Source organism: Poromitra crassiceps (assembly GCF_964638095.1).
Source record: "Poromitra crassiceps genome assembly, chromosome: 14".
In the NCBI taxonomy this organism is placed as follows: domain Eukaryota; kingdom Metazoa; phylum Chordata; class Actinopteri; order Beryciformes; family Melamphaidae; genus Poromitra; species Poromitra crassiceps.
Window position 1 is genome coordinate 3043483 of NC_139633.1, and position 10060 is coordinate 3053542.

The 10060-nt window shown below is 42.8% G+C and overlaps 1 long non-coding RNA gene across 1 annotated transcript; it reads right to left on the bottom strand.

Moving 5' to 3' along the window:
* Positions 1 to 210: 210 nt before the first annotated feature.
* Positions 211 to 3559, bottom strand: LOC310788977. The gene is made up of 2 exons (XR_014553320.1): positions 2189 to 3559; positions 211 to 1539 (listed from the first exon to the last, which is right to left on the bottom strand). It is a non-coding gene; the product is annotated as an uncharacterized lncRNA (long non-coding RNA).
* Positions 3560 to 10060: the final 6501 nt, after the last annotated feature.

Sequence of the window (10060 nt, forward strand, 5' to 3'; positions counted from 1 at the left end):
CAGTAGCTTGTCCCACTAGATCAAACTGCCACAACCAATACTTGTTAGGCCAGTTTCATATTACACTCCATTCCAGAGGACACTGCAATTCAGCAAACATTTGGGCACACATGCATAAGATCAAGCTCATAATTTAACATGGGTAAAACCAAACCACACAATTCAAGACCGTCTAAGACAGCGTTTCTCAACTGGTGGGTCACGACGCCGTTTTGATTGGGTCGTGGACATTGGCCAATTTTTTTTTTTTTTTTAAGTCTGCCTTTTCATTTCATATTTAATTTTAGTTCAATTCAGATGATTGAAACTGGATTAGCATGGCCCCAGTTTAATTAAAAGTTATGACCAGTTTAACTAAAAAGCATATAGCCTGCCTGTGATTCCTTTTTATTTCATATTAGTTAAATTCAGACTATTGAAACTGGATTAGCATGACCAGGTTAACTTGTTTTATTATTATTATTATTATTATTATTAACTTGTTTAAAAACATATAGGCATGTAATTCAAGATAAGTCTGCCTTTTATTTCATATTTCATACAGTTCAAATAAGACTTTCTGAGCATGACCAGTTTGACTTGTTTAAATTTAAAAACATATAGGCCTGTAATTCAAGTCTGCCTTATTTCAATTGGTTTTTAGCCCTAGTTGCACTTCTGTTGCACTTTTTTGTTCATTTGAGGTTTATAACAGTGCATGAAGGCATTGTGTATTAAATTAATGCGCTATTTTTTGTGCAATAAATTTGAGTGGTTTAAAAAAAAATCTGAAACTTGGGTCGCGACTTCATGACAAGGAAAATAGTGGGTCCTGAGGCTACACCAGTTGAGAACCACTGGTCTAAGAGATAGGCTAAAGCACGTCAAGCCAAATCATTTCACCCATCTGTTCAGGGGTCGAAGCACAGCACACCACTAGGCCGTAAAAGATTAGTTTGGGCAAGTTAATACCTTGGGGAACCTATGGGTAATAAAATATAAATATATATATATAAAATATAATTATGCTGATTGCAGGAAACAGGAGACACACTAGACAGGACAAAAAACATGAAAGGAATGAAAGGAATGAAAATACAAAAAATTCCAATTTGGCCGACACTAGCCTACTGGCCCAAATTGGAAGAAAACACTAAAATTAGTCCTGTTACTTCTGGGTGCCTGATAAGGAGATTAATGGACAGTTAGTCTATTACAATGCTTCCAGCACTGCTTACCAGCCCCAGAGCTGTTGTGTGGCTTGTGCAGACGGCCATCAGGCCTCGAGGAGAAGGCTGGGAGCCCACAGCGTCCTGGCTGCGTTCAGCTGACTGCATGCATGCATGCATGCATGCGCGCGCGCTGTCCCGGTCTCGCCAGGAGGGTCGGGCTCCAGAGGGGTCCGGAGTGGAGGAGGAGGCGGTGTCAATGCGTCCTGGTGAAGTGGCGTTGGTGAATGACGCTGTTCTTGCAGTGACGTTTTGGGACGCTTCAGTGGACATGAGGAAGATCAGCTGTTCATGTTGACGTCCTCAGGCTGGGAGTCCGGCCGTACTCGAACTGGGAGGAGAGAGGAGGGTGGAGTTAGTGACTCTCTACTTCAGGGTTCTTTTCTAGATCATTTTCCAGGACTGTCAGTGATGATCCATCAGTCTATCTATCTATCTATCTATCTATCTATCTATCTATCTATCTTATTATCTATAAAAGGGAACATGTGGGCAATGTTTGTTGTTTCCCTGTTTCAATTCCCCCATCACCGATGATGTCATAAGACTGTTGATGTCATCAGATGTGAAGTTGTGACATCATCAGTGATGCCATAAGAGCAATTGTGATGCCATCAGCGATGAAGTTGTGACATCATCAGTGATGTCATAAGAGCAGGTGAGCCCATACAGTGGTCGAGCTGCAGGGTGGGCGAGGCCACGCAGTGGCTGAGCTGCGCATGCGAGCTGCAGGCCAGCTCGGCAGCCAGCAGCGTGGGCGAAGCTGCGCAGCGGGCGAGCCTTGGAATCGCGAGATTCCTAGTAGATTAATATGTTCCTCTCTGTGGAAATCTGATTTAAAAAATGTGCTATGCAAACACACCTACATGTAGCGATGGAATTTATACTTTTAGGATGGAATGTGTATTTGTGTAAACTTAATAAAAACTACTACAGTTACCAGTCCCCTATATTTACATTTGAAGGATAGCATAACTTACATTATTCAGAGGTCGTTGCTCGATGGCGTTTCTGATCTGGGCTCCTCAGTCAGACAGACAGATGACAGAAAAACCTAGATCTGCTCTCTCTCTCACACACACACACACACACACACACAATCAACAATCAAATTAGTATTGTAACAGACTGTTCAGTGTTGAACAGTCTGGCTATACTGTTGCAGCTAAGCTAAATGCACTAACACGGCTCCTCCGCACTTTAACGTCACAAATAAACAAAACTGTGAATAATCCCACCGCTGATACCAATGTAGCCGTGTATTCGGGTCCGCCTATTCACACTTTGTTAAGAAAATAAACGGTAGTCAGGCTGTAACGTTATAAAAGGCTTGACTTTATTATCCGAATACCACAGCAGGACCACAACAACCCTTGAGTGAACACTAAACAGAGCCTCACATACAAACGCAAATAGATCACAACACTGAACAGTCCGTTACAGTAGTGATGCCAAATAACCAGATGGATTTATGAATGGCTCTGATAATATGTCATAGCATTACGATAAGTGTATCGCGTAACGATCAGGCTAAGCTAGGCTTAACGTTAACGTGATACATAAAGCCCTGAACCGAGCTGGCTAGTGGCTCATTTAACGTCGTTAGGAAAGTTACATAAGGGATTTAAATGCATGTGTTTGCCACATAAGTGATTCGGCAATCGGCATTGCTCTTGTTAGTTTAACAAAACTAATGAAAAGAACGTGAGCTTGTAGCTAACAACAGGAATGCCTCATGAGAGTATACCGCTAGCTAACAAAATGCCACCGGCGGCCCGACTGTAATAAACGAACATTAATGTCTGGCCTCATGCATTTGCTGGTTGAACCATCGATCGACAGTATAATTTATCAACACATTATGCCATGGATGGTAACATTGCCCAGCGCATTCACCTTGATAAAGCATGCCAACTAATAGCTATGCTAACCTAGAAAGAGAAAGACCTCTTTCTAGGTTAGCATAGCTAGCCGAAAGACAGTTCCAATCGGAGGTAGCAAGCTAATGTTTACGACTAGTTAGCTAACAATAGCTAACGTTAAAGCTAGCAATTGTAACGTTAGTGAACAGGAATGCCACGATGAAACATAAAATAAACACTCAAAATACCGACTAACTAACATTAATCGCTGGTCTTGCGTTAGCCAGTATCGACAGTAAATACCATTGACAGTAAAACACATTGATAACCTGATAGCGTTAAACCGGGTGTCCTGTTTCAACCAGGCTATAGAGCTAGTCATACTATAGCGATTAAAAACCACATCTACCAAATGTCTAAACACTAATAACGTGACTATAAACAAATGTAACGATACCTGCTAACATGAACTGTTTGCGTGTTGGTAGAAAAAACCTTCTTCTTCTTCTTTTTTGGAGTTTGATGGCGGTTGGCAAACATATGTATGTGCATTACCGCCACCTACTGGAGTTTAGAAAACCGCCCACACGGGACAGCCTAAATCTAAAACAAATGCACCCAGAAACCACCCAGGGATATTTGATTGGTCAACATTATACTGGCTTTCTATTGGTTTATCTTTTTGATACTGATGTTTCGCTCTAAATCCAAGAGCAAAGAGAAAATCCAAGAGGAGAAATTCCAAGAGAGAGCACACTCAATTTGAATGGGAGCATAGACTGAGAGCACAAGCAGACAAAATCGAAGTCCGAGGACATGATATTTGAATGTGAGTGCATGAAATCTGTCCATAAAGAAAAGTTTTGAGCGCGAGCGTAAAGTTTTGAGCGCGAGTGTAAAGTTTTGAGCGCGAGCGTATAGTTTGAGGACAAGCAGAGTAAATCTGAGCACACGCAGGGGCTTTTTGAGTCCAAGGGTCGAAAATATGAACGTGAAATTGATAAATAATGCTCTCAAATTTCTTGAACACCCTCTTGAATATAGATTCTATTATAATTCCATACATTTCCATCCTCATTTATGCCGTGTACAGTATGTTTAGCAGAGGAACAGTCATATGTCAGACCTATTACACACACAGGAGGCTGGCTGCAATTATCAGCCTGGATTCAGAATGCCAATAGTTACATACCGTATGCCTAGATAACACACACATACATGCACATATCAGACATGCGTGCCTGCGCACACACACACACACACACGCACGCACGCACACACACACACACACACACACACACTCTAAAAGGGATGTCAGATGTCATGTTTCAGTCACATTCACCTTGGCTAATTGACTCCAATTATAAAGGCAGGGCTTGTAAGATTGTGTACATACACATATTCTGATACACCAGTCAAGTCGCCAGAATAAAATGGCAGCAGTAATGTAGAACATGAATATTTCTGAACCAAAATACCTTGTGTATCACGTTTCTGTTGTGTATCACGTTTCTGTGTATCACGTTTCTGTGTATCACGTTTCTGTTGTGTATCACGTTTCTGTGTATCACGTTTCTGTGTATCACGTTTCTGTGTATCACGTTTCTGTGTATCACGTTTCTGTTGTGTATCACGTTTCTGTGTATCACGTTTCTGTGTATCACGTTTCTGTTGTGTATCACGTTTCTGTGTATCACGTTTCTGTGTATCACGTTTCTGTGTATCACGTTTCTGTGTATCACGTTTCTGTGTATCACGTTTCTGTTGTGTATCACGTTTCTGTGTATCACGTTTCTGTGTATCACGTTTCTGTTGTGTATCACGTTTCTGTGTATCACGTTTCTGTGTATCACGTTTCTGTGTATCACGTTTCTGTGTATCACGTTTCTGTTGTGTATCACGTTTCTGTTGTGTATCACGTTTCTGTGTATCACGTTTCTGTGTATCACGTTTCTGTTGTGTATCACGTTTCTGTTGTGTATCACGTTTCTGTGTATCACGTTTCTGTGTATCACGTTTCTGTGTATCACGTTTCTGTTGTGTATCACGTTTCTGTGTATCACGTTTCTGTGTATCACGTTTCTGTTGTGTATCACGTTTCTGTTGTGTATCACGTTTCTGTGTATCACGTTTCTGTGTATCACGTTTCTGTTGTGTATCACGTTTCTGTTGTGTATCACGTTTCTGTGTATCACGTTTCTGTGTATCACGTTTCTGTGTATCACGTTTCTGTTGTGTATCACGTTTCTGTGTATCACGTTTCTGTGTATCACGTTTCTGTTGTGTATCACGTTTCTGTTGTGTATCACGTTTCTGTGTATCACGTTTCTGTGTATCACGTTTCTGTTGTGTATCACGTTTCTGTTGTGTATCACGTTTCTGTGTATCACGTTTCTGTGTATCACGTTTCTGTTGTGTATCACGTTTCTGTTGTGTATCACGTTTCTGTGTATCACGTTTCTGTGTATCACGTTTCTGTGTATCACGTTTCTGTTGTGTATCACGTTTCTGTGTATCACGTTTCTGTGTATCACGTTTCTGTGTATCACGTTTCTGTGTATCACGTTTCTGTGTATCACGTTTCTGTGTATCACGTTTCTGTGTATCACGTTTCTGTGTATCACGTTTCTGTGTATCACGTTTCTGTGTATCACGTTTCTGTGTATCACGTTTCTGTGTATCACGTTTCTGTGTATCACGTTTCTGTGTATCACGTTTCTGTGTATCACGTTTCTGTGTATCACGTTTCTGTGTATCACGTTTCTGTGTATCACGTTTCTGTGTATCACGTTTCTGTGTATCACGTTTCTGTGTATCACGTTTCTGTGTATCACGTTTCTGTGTATCACGTTTCTGTGTATCACGTTTCTGTGTATCACGTTTCTGTGTATCACGTTTCTGTGTATCACGTTTCTGTGTATCACGTTTCTGTGTATCACGTTTCTGTTGTGTATCACGTTTCTGTTGTGTATCACGTTTCTGTTGTGTATCACGTTTCTGTTGTGTATCACGTTTCTGTGTATCACGTTTCTGTGTATCACGTTTCTGTGGGCACGGTGGCGCAGTGGTAGCGCTGTCGCAGCTAGAAGGTCCTGGGTTCGATTCCTGCCTTGTACGCCGTGGGTGTGTTCTCCCCATGTCTTCAGTGCCCGCAGTCTGCCCACTGCTTACTGCCCGGGCCAGGTGGGCTATCTCGTCGAACAGGCCTTTCTGTGTGGAGGTTGCATTTTCTCCCCGTGCTGCCTGGGGTTCCTCCATATATAGTACCCCCTTAAAAACATGCAGAAGATCGTTGTCTAACCAGTGGTGGTTGGAAGAAGTTGGTCCCCGGGTGCTTCATGCAGCTGCCCACCGCTCCAGGCCTGAACCATGGAGGACGAGCCAGGATGGGTCAAACGCGGAGGACAAATTTCACAGCGCCTCCAAAGCATGTGCATGTGTGTACTGGATGCCGTGCATGTGTGGAGTTTGCATGTTCTCCCCGTACCCCCCAGGGGGTTCCTCCGTACATAACCCCCCACTAAAAACATGCAGAAGATCGTCATCCGACCAGTGACGACAACATCTGAAGTTGATCCAATGATGGTCCAATGAAGGTCCCCGGGCGCTGGAAAGAAAAAGCGACCACTGCTCCTGGCCTGCCCCCTGGAGGAAAGGACAAGCCTGGATGGGTCAAATGCAGAGGACATATATCACCGGCCACCGTCAGCATGAGTGTGTGTTGTGGCCGCATGCATGTGTTGTAGTGTTCGTGTGACAATAAAGACGGGCTGCCGTCTGAAAATCGTGTTTAAATCGTGTGCATGACAAATGTGACAAATAAAGACAGGGTTTGTCCGTCCTGTTGAATCTTTAAATCTTAATCTTCTAGTTATGCAAATAATTGATTAACGTTGTACACAACACATCATAGACTATGGACTGCCTGATGTTGAAGTACTGGTGCCTAACAGTGAAGGGGTGGGATTGGGAGACCTGTATCGCCCCCATCTTGAGAGCGCCAGTTCGGCTCCCGGCACAATGCGTTTTTTTACTTTCTCTTTTCACCCAAACACCAACCATAACCACAAGTTGTTTTACTTGCGTAAACAGTAATGAACATTGTTTTATTTGCATTTAACGTAGGAAAGACAGCGACATTTTCAAATCAATCTGCATTTTGTTTAAAATGTATGTTGAGATTGTAGATGTTGGGGATTGTAGATGTAGAAATGCCAAGTTTTAGAAACATACTTTGCACACGATTTGTTTCAAATTTACGTTGATATTGTACATATCTGGTTTTCAGAGATGTAAAATGTCGTTTGATCTGGCGATTGGGTACGTACGTATACGTACATACGATACGTACATACACACACACACACACACACACACACACACACACACACACACACACACATACATTCATACTGTACATACCTTACACCAAGCATAATTCCATCACTGACCTTTATTGTCTGCAATTATAAAATGATTGCGTGTTATGCTAGTTAATAAACACACATCTCTCTCTCTCTCTCTCACACACACACACACACACACACACACACACACACACACACACACACACAGAGGGATACCATATTTCAATTCACACGTTCACCCTTGCAGACTTTGACTCCAATTGACTTCAATTATAAAACTCTGCTAGCATGCTAACTCCCTCCCTACGATCCTGCGGTCAATCCTATTTCCATAAGCAGCATGAAGCCACAATGCTAATGAAGTTAGCATGCTGACCGTCAGTATTCACTGTGTGTGTTAACGCCCCACTCTGAGCCATGCTACGCTAGTCCCACACTTCACTGTGTGTGTTAACGCCCCACTCTGAGCCACGCTACGCTAGTCCCACGCTTCTGCATGTTGGTTTTCTCCATCAGAGGCTAATAGTCTTAGCGCGGTCCATTCTGGTCCTGCTGTGAACATTGATTTCAGTGTTTACTGTGTGTGTGTGTGTGTGTGTGTGCATGCGTGTGCGTGTGTGCGTGCGCCTTGGCAGAGAAATGGGTGTTTTAACCTCTGAGTTTATTGTCATATTATTGAGCAAATTTAATTTATGGTGTTACTGCTGGCACATCTTTTTAATGTATGCATCTGAGTGCTTGTGTGCGTCTGCGTAATGCTACGTTCACACAGGGCACCTACGCCTTGCCTTGCCTCAACCCACGCCTCCATCAGGGCCGTAACCAGGGTTCCGAAATAGGGGAGGACCAGCAAGGGGAGGCGGATTCGGCGGCGCCCGCAAAAAATTTGAGGGTTTTTCCCCCCCTTTTTTAGCCATATTTAGAGTAATATATCATTTTAAATCAACATTAGGATTATACTGTTGTGATGTCATTATTCAGTATATTCTCTTTCATGTCACCACCTGCTCAGTTCTCCTGTCAACATAATTGTAACTAACAAACACAAACTGTTTTAGCCAAATTCATATCAAAATAACACCTACAAACACAGGTACACAACTCAAGCCGTACACAACACACAAAGTCATCATCGATAATAAAAAAAACATACAGAGGGACATTTATTTATTCCTGATAGGAACGATTGAAAAATAAAATAAAATATATTATGTTGTTTTTAACTTTACACCACCTCTTTTTGTTACTTATTGGGTCATGAAACTGAAACCATGCATACAGCCACCTGCATACCTGACTTCGGGAGCTTGGCAATTGGCATCATGCATGATTAGCCAGTAGCATCCCAACGTGTCACACAGGTAACATTACTTAAGAGACAGACTAGACACTTACTTTCTTGGTTGTTGCTAAAAAATCTGTCAGTGTCACTCACTGTCTGTCGTTCACCCGCTCACTGTCTCGCAGCTCGCTCACTGTCTCGCAGCTCGCTCACCTTCAATTATCTCGCCAGGCAGACAGACAGTCATCACTCACCACCATGCTGCTGCTCTCTCGGAATCAAGTTACCGCGGACGCGGCGTCAGATGACTTCCTGCCTGACCTGCCTTTCGTTTCAAAATAAAAGCGATCCCGTGTTTTTCATGCTTTTCCATGCAGATTGTTTTATTTTTTTCTCTGAAATATTAGGGGAGGTCCGGACCTCCCCGTTCTCATAGCTAGTTACGGTCATGGCCTCCATACCTTGAGCTGGGCGTGAACCTATCACACGCTTTTGCGATCACACTGGACGCCTATTCCACGCTGAACCTGAGCCGAGTTACAAGCGCCTCTCCTCTCTGTTTTCTTTTTGTCACGTGTGGTCCCGAATTATCCCGGTAGGTAAAATAAATCTGATTTAATGTGCTATTGATGCTGGATATTTATAACCAGGTCTCCTTCTTGGGTGACTGCTGTCATAGAGAACTGGATGCTGTTGTACTAAGTGGATTAACTTTTCATTGTCCATCTTGCTTCTTCGGTCGCTATTCTCCCTCCTGAAGATTTGTTTACGGACGAGGAGAAAGCCCCACGTTATAGCCACCCGTCAATCACTCTCTCTCTCTGCTCAACACTGTTGTAGTAACACCATTTTATTTTGAAATTCAGTTGACTTTGCCATTTCCCACGGATATTGTCGCGTTTTTCCTTCATGGCTTGACAGAAAAAGTCTGCCTTCACGTGCCTAGTCGGCTTGAAAATAGAACTCACGCCTAAACGATAAAATCGGCGCAGCTCAGGCGAGGCGTGGGTACACGCAAGGTTCACGTTGAGGCGCCCTGTGTACACAGCCTCATTGACTAAAACGGACGCCTATTTAAAAGCGTGGGTAAAGGCAAGGCGTAGGCAAGGCTTGGGTGCCCTGTGTGAACGTAGCCTAAAGCTTGACTCATACTGTGTATGATAAAGACTTACCTTATCCTGTATTTCATTGTACAGCCCTTTCAAATGATATAATAAGAAAGTTCTGATTTTGACATCAACATAACTTTAACAAATCGCATGCTTCAGTTTGCCTTTAGTTGTAAGCACAACATTTGTGCAGAAGAAAAAACCCATCTGTGAACCTCCAGGTAGGCACATT